The 10,814-nt window shown below is 37.8% G+C and overlaps 1 pseudogene; it reads left to right on the top strand.

The window, feature by feature from the left end:
* Window positions 1-352: 352 nt before the first annotated feature.
* Window positions 353-10,814, top strand: part of LOC123253023 — a 24,457-nt pseudogene continuing 13,995 nt past the window's right edge.

The raw sequence follows: 10,814 nt of genomic DNA, 5'->3' as shown, positions 1-10,814 counted from the left end.
TATCAAAAGATACAACATACTTTTTATTCCTCCTGTTAAGTTACTAAATTAAGCAGCCATCCCCCAACATGGTCAAATGGATATTGCAGACTTCCTTTTCCCAGTTTGGGGTATGGGAAGCTAGAGTTTAGAGGAGGACAACCACTGAAGCTGTCTAAATTAAAATTTGCTCTTCTTTCATTAAGTTGTCATTCTGTCTCCAAAGGAAAGCAACTTTCTACTTCTTTAAAATCCTGTCTTTTACTGAATTCAAAGATCACACCCCTCAATTTAAACTATAATTTCTTTAAAATCCTGTGATTTGAAATCACCTCATTCAATTACAGACATTGGAAAGAAGAGAATTTAAACCATGCAGATAGTTACCTTCTTGCCTTCTGAGTTGAAGCTAACAGCTGGTCAGGTGAGTTTGAACCTGTGCTGTCAGTGATTAAATATATGAAGTCTTTGCCACTCCCACTTGGTAATGTTCCATTTTGAAGCACAAAGCTAAAATTATCTTTGATTAACTTAAGAAGGGAAGTTTGCAAAGGTGAAGCTACTTTTGAGATGCCTTATAGATGCTTGTCTCTTAAATTTTTCTAAAAACGGATAGGTTGGACAAACTAGTCCATTATGGTGATAAACTGTCATCCAGAAGAATTGTTTGCTAGCTTTTAGTAGTCGTTATAATTACAACTAAGTCAGAATTAAACTTAATTTTCCTACTCTCAAGTATGCTTAAACTTGAAATTCAAATGGAAAATGTCAGTGGCTGGTTCACCAACCACCGCCTTGTTTCCTTCCAATTTAGTTGGTCAAGAAAATGACCAGGATTTATCACATGTTGATTGTATAGATTTCACCGTAATAAGTATTAAGCACGATTGCAAAGAAATAAAAGAGAGATGAGACATTTCTCTTTTCCTCAAAGAGGAGAAACACAACAAAAGTGAAGGACACTTAAATGACTTGTCAACAAATGCATATGAGAGTCACTGAATATTAGGACCAAGAGGTTAGATATCATCTAACTGAGATGACATTGATGAGAAAACCGGGACCTAAAAGTTCTTTTTCCTAATCTCAAGATATGTCCAGCACACCAAGCTGCCCTCCATATTAGTGCAGGACCCTCAAACTGAACACTGGGGTCTGAGAGAATCTATAAGACAAATAAGCTGTAACTTTGGAAAACAGACTTCCTTTTCCAAACTGGAGAATAGCTACTAACCTTATATTTCACCATTATTTAAAACCAAGTTTTTTCTCCAATCTTCCCATGACCAGATTCTGGCATCATTTTTTAAAAAACATCTTTAAAAACTGTGTATCAGTTCTAAGGCAGAAGAACAGTAAGGATTAAGCAATGGGGGTTAAGTGATTTGCCCAGGGTCACACAGCTAGGAAATGTCTGAGGTGGCATCATTTTGATAATGATTCTAGAGATCCTCTGGGATGTATAAAAGACTAGGGAACAAGGCTCTGTCTATCCATGCCTTTGTGGCCGTCTGTTCAAGTGACATAGCCGTGGGATTGCTATCAAAACATTGCTGCTGCTGACATGAGCCGTTATTCAAAGGAGAAAACCATACTGATTCTCTCTGGTTTTGTGGTTGACATTATTACTATGATTGGCTGTCTGAGCCTGATTCTTGTTCAGCCACTAGGTACATGTGGTGATTCAAAATAATATTTGTGTATCTATAATCTTGGCTTGTGTTTGTTTATTTTTATAAATAAGCAGGCACAGACTTGACAATATAGATTAAGGTGCCAAGACCCAGAGCCTGGTATGCTAATTGTTAAATCAACTCTGATGGTGTGGCTGATGAATTCACCAAATCATTCAATCCGGAGCCCCCTTGTTGTAGCTTGATGTGCAGGGAGCTTGGTAAAGGACCAAAGAAAAAATGTTCCTTGTCTGGCAGTGACTTGAAGAGAGCTGGTCATGCAACACACACACACACACACACAGTCTTACAAAGACAAGCTATAAGATACTCTACAGAGTTAATTATAAGAATAACATCTGTTCATATAACAGCTAGATGGCAAAATAGATAGAATTATGAATTTAAAGTCAGGAAAACTTGAATTCAAATCCTGTCTCTCATACCTACTAGCTGTGTGGCCTTGGTAAGTCACTAATCCTCTCTCAATCTTAGTTATCTCATCTGTAAAATGGGGGTAATAATAGCATCTACCCTACTAGATTATTGTGAGGAACAAAGGAGATAGTATTAATAACAAAATAGGTGAACGTGTCTTCTGACTATAATTTCAGAATTCCAAAAACAACTCCCTTCAATTACCTTTTGCTGGTCTCTTTGCCTCCAGAGAGAGTTTGATAGACTGATGATAAGGTGTATCTCAGAAATATAGGATAAAGTGACTACTTCCAGGTTTTTAAATTATTCATCAAGAATTATGGGCAGGGGGGCAGCTGGGTACCTCAGTGGATTGAGAGCCAGATCTAGAAATGGGAGGTCTTGGGTTCAAATCTGGCCTCAGACTAGCTGTGTGACCCTGGGCAAGTCACTTGGCCCCCATTGCCTAGCCCTTACTGCTCTTCTGCCCTGGAACTAATATACAGTATTAATTCTAAGACAGAAGGTAAGGGTCTAAAAAGTATTTATTGACTTACTATGCAAATAGTAATGAAAAAATCTTGAGATAAGTCTAAGATTTGATGATCTCTGACCCTGGGTCTCTCTACTAGTCTGAAAATGAAAGGACTGAAAGCTAGATGAAACCTTAGAGATCCCCGAATGCATGAAGTGGTTCTCAAACCTGTTTTTTGCTCATATCACAATTATTCATTGCTCTGAACACTGAACACTAGAGGAAATGACACTGTGGGAGAGTTGGGAGAAAGTTGCTGCTGTTTCCAATGATGTGCCCAGAGAGTCAGTCTGTTAATAATTGCAGCCACCCTGCAAAAAAGAAATTTTCTTTGTGAATTGAAGGTCTGATGTGGGGATTGAGGTTAGTCCAATGTTGTAATAATCAAGTTTTTGTTTGTTTTAATTTTGAGAAGTCTCTACTTCCCTTTTGAAATATTCCAGGACGTAACATGTATATTAAATGAACATCAATTTCTCCTTATATATAATATGTACAGCATTACCAACTTTATAACACACTTAGAAAAACTCCCTGCATACCATTGATCTAGCTTAATCCCCTTCAGGTAGGATAAGGAAAAGGAAACCAAGGGAAGTGACTTGTCCAAGATCACACACATAATCAATTCAATCCCAGACACTACTCATCCAGATTCAGGGCTCTTTTCACTGCACCACACTGCCTCTCTGTTATGGTAACGGGCTGCCTCCTCCTCCAATTCTTTTTGGTAGGCAGGATTAAGTGTGCTTTCTTGAGGAGGGTCTCAGTGAACTAAAAGTCTTCAGCTCAGAGTGAGAGACAACATTAGTAAAGGAAGCTCAGCCATCACAGCCGGGCCTCTGGCCTCAGGATTGGGAGGGTCAGTCAGCTGGTCTAACCTGGGACAAAGGCCCTGGGACCAGAGTCCTTCCAGACAGATGGAGCAATGAGGATCCCATCACTCAATACCGTGGAAATGTAAGATCAGGTTTGTTCAGCTGGATTATCTTTCCATTTAGCTTTCTGCAAATCTTACTTTAAAATACTCTCTCCTCTTTGGTTGCAAACCTTTAATTATAGGTAGGACTATTACACATATTTTGATTGATGAAACCTCAGGATCAATCAGTCAATAAGCATTCATTAATACTCTCCTGTGTGTAGGGCCCTGGGCTTCATATCATTTCTAAAAGCACCCTCAGTAATCAGATAGCTAAGTTCTGCCAAAGTTAGACTTAATGCTGCTGCTGCTCATTAACTCAAAAACTCCTGTTGCTCCTGGGTTTTAGGGTTTCCGAAGTGCTCTCCCAGGAACAGCCTTGTGAGGTAGACCCTACGGACACCTTGGTTCCGTTTCCAATGATAGGCTCATAGAGACAGTCCATGATGGGGAGCTAGATAGCTCGTGGATAGAGCTCCAAGTGTGGAGATGGGAGGTCCTGGTTTCCAATCTAGCTTTAGACACTTCCTAGCTGTGAGACCCTGGGCAAGTCACTTAACCCCAATTGCCTAGCCCTTGTTACTCTTCTGTATTAGAACTTATACTAAGTCATAAAGTAAGGTTTGAGGTTTTTAAAATAAAATTGAAAAGAACATTTTTTAAGTTTACTATGTGCCAAACATTGTGCTAAGCACTAGAGAGGCAGAAAATGGGGGAAATGGTCCTTGCCTTCAAGGAGCTACCATTCTAGTGGAGGGATGGACAATATATATCTAAAAGCATACAAGAGACATACAGAGCATATGAGGAGAAAGGAGATGCCATTAACAGCTAAGGAGATTAGGGGGTCTCCTACAGATAGTTGGGTTAGAGATGAATCTTGATGGAAGCCAGGAAAACTAAGAGAAAGGGGCTGACTTGCCCAGGCATTCTTAAATTAGGCCTATGGATGGACCAAGTTAAAGGCAAGGTTTGTCAGAGCATGAGTCTTCCCATAGGTTTGTGCAGCCAGGAAGAAAGCACAGCTAAGCCATTTGCTACCCTCCACCCCATAGGTTTACCTACCTTACAGGAGTATTTCAGCCATACTCAAAATCCCGAAGGCAGAAGGAACCCACTATTATTAGAAACTAAACAATAAACTCAACAACATTTTCCCACCTCAGCTCTAGCTGGGGAAGCCCTTCTTATATCCTTCAAGGCCTTACATCAGTGCTACCTTCTCCATGAAATCTTCTCAAATGACAGCGATTATTTCTTCCTCTGATTTTCCTAGAACACGTTATCCAAGTCTCTCTTTAACCTGATTACATTCTACCTTTATTGCATATATATCTGGGTATATGACACCTCCTAGAAGACTGTATACTCCATAAGGACAAATATCTTTGTATCACTGGCTCTTAGTATTGCACCTTGCATCCAGTAGGTGCTTAATATTTCATTAAATTGAATTAAAAATGATAAATTCTTTATAAAAAAGGAATTGACTGAAGGAGCACAATGTAGATCAGAATTGATGCTACACAGGTATAATATAACTTCTGAAAAAAAAAGAGAATAATGTAAGCATTGTACAAATGGAGATTTTGAACCTTGGACTTCATCCCCCAGAAGTCCCCTAGTATTTCCCCAAATTCCCTTTAATCTCTCCTGTGCCTCCACGTTTTCATGGTACATTATTATTTTATAAGTTCTGTAGCTCCTTCCTCTTGCTCTCTCTCTTCTTCATGAGCATGGCTGAAGTTAGTTTAGAACATTTTCACTCTAGTTTTTATGTTAGTTTATTATTAATAAAACTTTATAAAATATAATATTTAGCCCTTATATATTCATTTTCATCTCTATAGCATTTTTGGCTTTATACTGAACATAGTATTATATACTTAGTTGGCAAACAGTAAATCATTGTTGGATGTCTAGATGAATAAATAGTCTAGATTCAACTGCACTTATTATTATTTTTAAACCCTTACCTTACTAAATATTGGTCCCATGGCAGAAGAGCAATAAGGGCTAGACAGTTGAGGTTAAATGTCTTGCCTAGAGTTACACAGCTATGAATTGTCTAAGGCAAAATTTGAACTCAGGACCTCCCATCTCCAGGCCTAGTTCTCTGTCTACTGAGCCACCTAGGTGCCTCTACCCTGCACATGAACTAAGAATGAGTCTCCCACTTTTTGAAGTATTCAAGTGAATGCTGAATGACCACCTGCTAGTCTCTTCCAGCTCTAAATCTGTGATCCTCATCTAACTCTAAATCTAAATCTCTGATTCTCATACCCTGAGTCACCAATTTTCATAAAAAAGAAAAAGACTAACACTTGTGAGTTACTGTGAAGTAGGATCCATAAATAAGCCTGACTTTTTCCATAGGCACAATAGAATTCTACCTAAAGAAATGTAAAATTAAGGTCACCAGAAAGACCCCCCCCAACCCTTGAAATAACTCCCCTTCATTCTCACTAATAACTGAGCCTGTGCTTTAGTAAGGAAAAGCCTTTCCTTCCATTGTTAGAAAAATGTCTATATCAAGGATCTCTGATGACATCACCCTCATAAACAACACTTTCAGAACTTAGTGGATTAGTCCTAGAGAGATGCGTCAGAGAGTCTAAGAGGTTAAGATGAATTTGCTATGGCCATGAGACTAGGACCAGTAAGAGGCAGGATGATACCTGAGTTTCTTACAATTAAAGACGTACTCAAATATATCTTTGATCTGATCAGTTTGGAGTTCCTTCTCATAATAGAAATCACAACTCTCATCTGTAACCTCCCAAGAGTTCACCACAAGGTTGTCACTCAACATGTTGGAGGCCTCCCTTGCTTTCTCTGGACATCAGGTAGCTTTCAGGGGAATACTCTGGCTCTCCACCCACCATCCCTTGTTCTCACCAGCTGGCCACCCTATTTTTTCTTGCTGTCATATAATTCATCAGTAACATCCCATTCTTCTTCAGAATTCCTCACTTATGAAGTGAGCTTATGAACCTTCCTGTTGCTTTTTTGTATAATGCTCATACTTTGTTCTCTGGAGGCACTGATATCTCAATCTCACTGCCATATGGTCACATAACTAAAATGTGTGTATTGAAAAGTTGGGCTGGTATGGGAAGCTTGGGGTCAATAAAAGTAGAACTTAAAGATAATATTTAAGCAGTAAGAATTATATGCCCTAAAATCAGATTGAACCTGAATGCAGATTGAAACATATCATTCTTTCTTCCATGGATTTTTCTCTTCCTTCCTTCCCTATTTCATGAGACTACACACTTCGAAAGGCACAATGACAATTTTTATTTTGGAGATGTAAGAGATAATTCCAACTAATTAAAAGGCTATTGAGTTAATTATATTCTGATTGATGATCACAAACCTTACTTAGCCTTTTGTTTTGTTCCTACACTTTGGAAATAAATGTATGGTACTCATTCTGATTCATAACCGGAACAAAGATGTGGCAGTATTTGGGGAATTGCTCAACGGTTCCATACTTATTACCTTCATAGGCAAACTAAGGTCAAAGGGTGTTTTCCACATGGATCGTTTTAAGAGAAAAAATGCATAACTTAATATTTTTTCTCCTTCATAAGGCTGTTTTCTAGAGAAGCCAGATGCACAGGAAGCAATGTGATACAAAGTACTGGATTTGGCGTCAGAGAACATTGGTTCAAATCCCACCATCTCTGCCTTATTACTCTTGTGTGTTGGGCACATTACTTAAACCTTTCTAGATTTATCTTTCCTCATCTATAAAATGAGAGGGTAGCTTTAGATGGCCTCCAAACTTCTTTCTGTTTCTAAACCCATGATCCTATCTTAAGTAAAGATGAAATTAAATTAATTCCCACAATATCCTCTTGATTGCAACAAAGTTGGACTGTTTCCACAGAGTCAACAAACCAATGTCTAGGTTGCCAAAGTAGGTAAAGTGACAGGTTGTTGCTACCTCTTCCCTTGGTCACAAAAAAGCAAGGTGCCTCTTATTCCTCCAGGCAAGTCCACTAACCCAGTTTACCAATGGTTATCAAGCAGGCAGAGAGGTTACTTGTTAACAGATCTAACTTTATAAAAGAGAGGCTTGGTTTGTCCTTTAGCTGTTTTGGTAACATGGTCTTATCAGAGGACAGGGATGCTATTAATGGGCAGAGAAAAGGTATAATGGAATATTGGAAATTTCCATTGGCTCTTCCTTGGAGTTTGTCACAGCTTTTTTTGTTACCATTTAAAAAATATGTAACATAATATAATGTGAAGCATAACAATGACATAATACATATAACTTGTTATAAATATATAATAAATATGCTTATCCAAAAGGAATAAATTCTCACATTAGTTATGTCCAAAAATCTATGTCTCATTCTTTTCTCCCCCTTCTTCTCACCCCTTCCTTCTCCCCAAGAAGGACCAGCAAGGTGGTTCAGAAGATAGAGAACCAGGCCTGGAGTCAAGATGAGCTGCGTTAAATTCAGCCTTAGACATTTCCTAGCTGTGTGTCCAGGGGCAGGTCACTTATCTTCAGTTGCCTGAGACTTAACTTCAGTTGCCTGAGCTCTTACTGCTCTTCTGTCTTGGAACCAATACTTAGTACTGATTCTGAGATAGAAGGTAAGGATTAAAAAAAAAAAAAAAAAGATATTCCTACCTGATATTTGCTAAGCTGAAAGGTCTTGAAAAAATTCATGAAGAATGAAAGAATGAGGCAATATTTATATCATTACAGGAATAACTAATAACATCCCAGAAAGTCTTTGCCCATTTAGTATCTGTCCAGGAATCTAAGAAAGAAGAGTCATTTCCAAAACCAAATGCATTGCAAGAGCTTGTCCTAGAAACAAAGTAAGTACCTGAGTTGAAACCTCCTACAAAAGTATATTTACTAACTGTGCAGCCATGGACAAGTCACAACTTGACTTTCCTTGGCATCAGTTTCTATATCTATAAAATAAGCATATAAAAATATCTTTTAACAGGGAAATTGTAAGAGTCAAATGAGATAAAACTTATAAAGTTCTTTGTAAAACTTAGTGTCCTATTAAATTGATCTATTAGTGGTAACTGGTGGCAGAGTAGATAGAGCCCTGGGTTTGGAGTCAAGAAGACATGAGTTCCAATATGGCCTCAGACATTTACTATGTGATAAATTACAACTTTAGTTTGTTTCAATTTACTCATCTAAATGGAAAAATAATTGTGGGAGGCCAATAAGAGAAACAGAGTCTCATATAGATATTTTTATCTGGACCCCATCAAAAGGTCAATGCAGCCTGGCAAAGCTCTGTGTTTACCCTTCTGCTTTGCAAGTCAGAGCAAGACAGGATAGGCTGTCTAAGATAAAAATCTGAGAACTCCTTTTTTGACTCCTTTTCTGAGCCACACCTTTTCTTATTGGAAAAACATTATAGTCTTATTGGAAAGCTTTAAGTTTTTAGCACACCAGTAGTCAATAGGTTAACATTTTCTCCCTTGGTCAGAAATGCAGCTACTTGGTTTGAAAAGTTGTTTCAGACAGCCAAGGTCAAAAAAAACCCTCCTCCAGCAGGGGCCTTCCACCCCTGAGAAAAGTATTCCCAGACTTAGCTTACTAATAACAAGGTGGCTACAATCCAACCTTGTATTTTATCTTCACCTTGAAAACTCTGAAGCCTCTTTGTATTGTCTAAGTTGTAATTGCAATTTCTGCACAGCTGTAAAACTTTCTCTGTGCTTTCGGGTGAAAGTGACCTTGAATTTCATATATATTAAACTTGTGATTCCATGGTACTTTGGAGCAACTATGAGCTAACCAGCCATTGTTCTCAATCTGTTTCATTTTTTTCATCCAGTGACCACCCTAGGCCACTCAGAAAATCCCTGGATATAGAGCTAGCTATATAGCTAGTATAGATAATAATAGATATTATTTAGATATAATATAGATATATAATAAATATTATTAGATAATAATAAATATTATTTACTTAATAATATTATAATTATATAATAAAATGACTATAATAATAGCATCTGCTTCTCAAATTCTTATAAGGATCAAATGAGCTAATATAAAAAAAATAAATAAAGAGTGCTAACTGCAGTGCCTGGCACATAGTAGATGCTATATAAATACTTATTCCCTTCTACCAATATTAGTAGAAGTAACTGTCAGTGGATCCAATATTTAAATGGATACCACTTTTTATTGTCACCATTAAACCATTTACAAAGCATCTGGGGAACTGTGTGGATTTTTATTAAGTAATTATTAAGTAATTATAGTTCATCTATAATTCATGAAACATGCTACCAGATCCAAGAAGAATCATTCTGTCACTCGAATGATTATCAAACCATTGTTTACAGAGCAGAAAATTTTAGGCCAAGGAAAAGAAGCTGAGGTCAATTCATGAATTATAAATTATTTTCAATTTGATTTGTATCTAATGCTATTTCAGAGGAACTAGAAGGGATCTTAGAAGCCAACTAGTTTAATCCCCTCATTTTTTAGACAAGGATGCCATGGCTCAGAGATGATGAGTGACTTGTTCATGGTCAGACAGCTAATAAGTATAAGAGCTCTAGATCTTCCTGTCTCTAAACCCAAGATTATATCCATTACACCATATTGACATTAGCATATTTCACTGGATTAAATATGTAGTATCATAAAATTTAAGACAACTCATCATTTTCTTTTTCCTTAAGCCTTCACATGAGGCAATTCTCTTTCTTCTTCCCTTATGTCCCTAATTCATTCTCTCTCTCTCTCTCTCTCTCTCTCTCTCTCTCTCTCTCTCTCTCTCTCTCTCCCCCTTTTCTCTCTCTCACTCTCTCTCTCTTCTCAATTTCTTCTTTGCTGAGGAGAAAAAGATACATCCATAAGTATATCTCCTTCCTCTGTATCTCAAACCTTTTAGAGTCTTCTCCCTAACCTATCACCTCAAAAGATGGCATGTCCCTCCCTAATAAAGCTAAGCCCTCTGCTTAGTCCCCTGCCTTACTCTTACCTCTATAGTCAATATCTCCCTCTATTATCTCCTTTCCTTCTGTCTACCAACATGATTTAGGCTCCCTGCACTCTAGTACTTATATGGATCCATGATTTCAATAATGTTGCCTACCAATGGGTCAGACTTTCTCTCTCTGATTTTCTCATCCTGTGTAATCCTTGTCCCCTGTTTCCCATACATATTTTAGGAAGGAACAAACAAACGAAGGAACAAAGGAAGGGAGGGAGGAAACCTGTGATGTAGGTGCTATTATTACAGATATGGAAACTGAGACTGAGAGAGGTTAATGGATT

This window comes from Gracilinanus agilis, chromosome 1 (genome assembly GCF_016433145.1).
Source record: "Gracilinanus agilis isolate LMUSP501 chromosome 1, AgileGrace, whole genome shotgun sequence".
In the NCBI taxonomy this organism is placed as follows: domain Eukaryota; kingdom Metazoa; phylum Chordata; class Mammalia; order Didelphimorphia; family Didelphidae; genus Gracilinanus; species Gracilinanus agilis.
This window is presented reverse-complemented; position numbering and strand designations above follow the sequence as displayed.